Genomic DNA, 3,908 nt, shown 5'->3' with positions numbered 1-3,908 from the left:
CATTTGAACCCCCCTAGTGTCCTGATAGGTGACATTGCTGTACCACTTCAAAGACATTCAGTGGTAGTTTTTTATGCATATCCTTGTGCTCAGGGCTCCAGCGGACAACAGCAGCATCAGGAGGGGCTGGGAGCACTTGCTAACCTGTCTGCTCATGATCTCAGCCCTCCTTCCCTTCCCTCCTTAGATATCACTCCCCCCCCCCCCTCATGACACCTCAAACGAGAACATACACAGATATCTTTCCCAACCAATTGTTTAATCTAGGGGAATATGTTTCTAATGTTCTCACAATGAAGATTTGAATGGTTTCTTTCGGTCTGACATGTCTTTTTTTATGAATGTGTATGAAAGCAAAACTGTTACCATTCATTTATGTTCAATGATTCAAGTAGTCTCTTGGACCCTTACTTTGACAGGGTGAAAATCTAAGGACCCTGCCTGAGGCCCAGAGGTCAGGGGGAGAAGTGGACCCTCGCAAAGGATCAGGAGGTAAATAAGTGCTGTCACTAGTGCTGACTTTTGGAATCAGTGTGGGTTGTCACAAGTGTGGAGGGGCAAATACCATTTAGTTACTGCTAAATTTGTTTGTTTAAAGTAGTATGAGCATCAGGTAACATGTTCAGATGGAACAAAAGAGAACCCAATGAAAAGAAATTCTCCCTCTCACTGCCACCCTCCTCTTCTGTTCCCAGAGGTGTTCTCTCTGGACAGCTGGTGCCAGTTTAAGCATCTCAGTCCAGTTCTTCACCTTGGCTTTACCTTGATGTTGACCTGTGAAGAAAGGGCCTGAACCGCAACTTGAAGATGACACTCAGCTCTGCATTTTGCCATTTTTTCCTTAAGCGAAGTAATAAATAAAGGAACATACGCAAGAGCTTGAAAGCCTTCACTCTAGGTACACGATTAACTCCTGTACCTGTTTTCACACCTTTCCTTGCTCAAAACCTTTCCTTGCTCAAACCAAGCAGGTGACTGGTACATTGTTTCTGCAGCATGCGGTATTTCCAATTCACTGCAGAGCGAAGTTCAGACTATTATAAAAGCCAGCTTTTTAATTACCTCGAGATACAAGTTGCAAGGAGGCAGCCTCACAGCTCTCATCAAGGAAATCAGTAAGCTGTGAAGACATGTGGCCAGATATGTCTTGTCATTAGTATGTACAGTGTGATCAGATGTCCCTGTAAGTGTTATGATTCCAGGATCATAAAGCTTTAGAGCAACAGAATAAACAAGTACTTTTGTTTGGAGGGTCAGCCAAGAAAACAAACCGAGCTTATTAATAAAACAGGAGTACAGAGACTTTTACAATAATGTTTGTATCTAAATTAAGAGGTGGGCAAATGAGGTCCTAGTAGATTTTTTTTACATTGAGTTAAATATTGAAATAAATAATAGTGATGGTTTTCTAATGTCCGTAATTAGCACTGACTGGCAATATAACTTGGCTTTCTTAGCTAACTCTGTGTATTTGACCGAATTTTCAAGATTGATGTTTTATAAATTTAAGCAATAGGATACATGCAATTCTAAAGTAACAAAAGACATAAGTTTTCAACATTAAACAATAACAATGCCTTTTCCTTTAAAAAGTGCTTATGTACTTGTGTGTGTGTGTGTGTGTGTGTGTGTGTGTATACATTCTGCACTCTTTGCCCACAGATCATCACGAAGAGGGCTTTCAAGAGGATCTTTTTCTTGCTGTAGTGTCAGATCTTAAAATAAGATTTAAGGGCTGGAAAGTCTGATTGAGTGGGACTGAAATGTGATTTCTAGTAGTGCCGCTCAGCAGAGCATGGAGAACAGAAAATGCTGTTTCTATGTGTTGGAGGTTAGACATTTTTGGACAGACATATTTTAATTCAGCCTTTTCTCTTGAAATCAAATATATGCTGTAGCTACCTTGAGATGTGTAGTTGCTTTATTATAGTTAATGGATTGTTCATCCTCTTTGTCCTTGAGATAATCCTAAGTATGTGCATAAAACTGAGATCATGTTGCCCATAAAAACCAATCAGCCTGGAGTTGGTCCACAAGGTGTCGAACATTCACTAGAGCAGATGGGAAAGATAATGTTGAATAAAGAGTTAGAGGATTAAGTGGTACAAAACAAGCTACGAGAAAGGATAATTTCATTTCTGGCGAACCTCTGTGACATTGCCTGTACCCAAACACAGATTAAAATGATCCCGGAGCCACGACTTTTGGCTACTTTTTCTCCGCGCTGGCCCTGCATACATTGTCAGCTTTCCACTCTGCTGGCGTCACCGCCTGAATCTGTGATAACTCGAAAGGAGCTTCTCAGGTTTATAAAGATGTATGAAGTGAGTCATTCACAAATGAATATACATGTGCGGAAATGACAGAATTCTGCTAAATATGTTTATATTTGAACAACCGATCCATCTCAGCGTGATTTAGAAAGGGATGCGCCTAAGTTTATACAAATGACAGTTAAAAAGATGACTGTCACAATGTTTACTGATGAGATCTCTATTTATCTTAACATTTAGAAGTTAAATGAAAAACGGATTGTGGATTATAGCCTAAGAGGGTCTGAGCCTGAATTTCATACAACAACTTGTGGCAAGTGGAGGTAGCAGGAAAGTAGAGAGCCAAGTAGCCGAAAGTCCCCTGGAGAGGTAAGGCTGTGAGGCCTTTGACTGTGTAAGTACAACCTCATTTATTTTTCACCATGTTTATTTAAACAATTAAATATGGGTTGGAGAAGTGGGTCGAAGGAGCTGTTTGGGACTTGCTGGTCTGGGCTCTGGCATCCATCCAGAAGGGCCGCCGTCAACTTGCACCCATGGGCGCTACAAAGCACTTTGGTCTGAGACCCTGTTGAGCAGCTTGAACCCTCTGGTGGCGCATCTCTCTCCTGCCTTGTCCTTTGTTCCAGCTCCTGGGCTGTGCTCTTTGCTATTCTGCTTAGTTTACTGCAAAGCAAAACCGCTTTGCATTTTAGCGTCTCGCAGTCTCCATTCTTAATAGCCTGGAGGAAGCTGCCAAACAAATGTAACCTCTTCTGTTGTTCTAGCTGCTCCTACCTGTGTTTGCAGCAGGGCTGGCCATTTGGCAGTGAACTTACACACTCTGGAAATGTACTTTGGGATGTGTTACACTGAATTGGGAAATATTTCTAACCATTTCTTAAATAAAAGAATTGAAATGTTGTGCTGCTGAAGTGGCCTGGGATGGAATATCAGTGTTCCTGATACAATAACAAACATAAAAGAGCAGGGGGCCAGCAAAGGATCCTGCAGATTGTCAGACACCCACAAACCCTGGGTCTTAATGAAGAGACCTGGAAAGAAAGAGATAGAGTTTTCTCTTCTTTCTTTCTTTCTTTCTTTCTTTCTTTCTTTCTTTCTTTCTTTCTTTCTTTCTTTCTTTCTTTCTTTCTTTCTTTCTTTCTTTCTTCCTTCCTTCCTTCCTTCCTTCCTTCCTTCCTTCCTTCCTTCCTTCCTTCCTTCCTTCCTTCCTTCCTTCCTTCCTTCCTTCCCTTTCTTTCTTTCTTTCTTTCTTTCTTTCTTTCTTTCTTTCTTTCTTTCTTTCTTTCTTTCTTTCTTTCTTTCTTTCTTTCTCTTCTTTCTTTCTCTCTTCTCTCTTTCTCTCTTTCTCTCTCTTTCATCTTCTTTCTTTCTTTCTTTCTTTCTTTCTTTCTTTCTTTCTTTCTTTCTTTCTTTCTTTCTTTCTTTCTTTCTTTCTTTCTTTCTTCCTTTCTTCCTTCCTTTCCTTCTTTCTTTCTTTCTTTCTTCTTTCTTTCTTTCTTTCTTTCTTTCTTTCTTTCTTTCTTTCTTTCTTTCTTTCTTTCTTTCTTTCTTTCTTTCTTTCTTTCTTTCTTTCTTTCTTTCTTTCTTTCTTTCTTTCTTTCTTTCTTTCTTTCCTTCCTTCCTTCCTTCCTT

At 40.1% G+C, this 3,908-nt stretch overlaps 1 long non-coding RNA gene across 1 annotated transcript; it reads left to right on the top strand.

Moving 5' to 3' along the window:
* Positions 1-429: 429 nt before the first annotated feature.
* Positions 430-3,266, top strand: LOC107535769 (uncharacterized). The gene is made up of 3 exons (XR_015714992.1): positions 430-492; positions 696-898; positions 2,514-3,266. It is a non-coding gene; the product is annotated as an uncharacterized LOC107535769 (long non-coding RNA).
* The last annotated feature ends 642 nt before the right edge of the window (positions 3,267-3,908 follow it).

Source organism: Miniopterus natalensis, chromosome 9 (genome assembly GCF_054644295.1).
Source record: "Miniopterus natalensis isolate mMinNat1 chromosome 9, mMinNat1.hap1, whole genome shotgun sequence".
Lineage (NCBI taxonomy): Eukaryota > Metazoa > Chordata > Mammalia > Chiroptera > Miniopteridae > Miniopterus > Miniopterus natalensis.
This window is presented reverse-complemented; position numbering and strand designations above follow the sequence as displayed.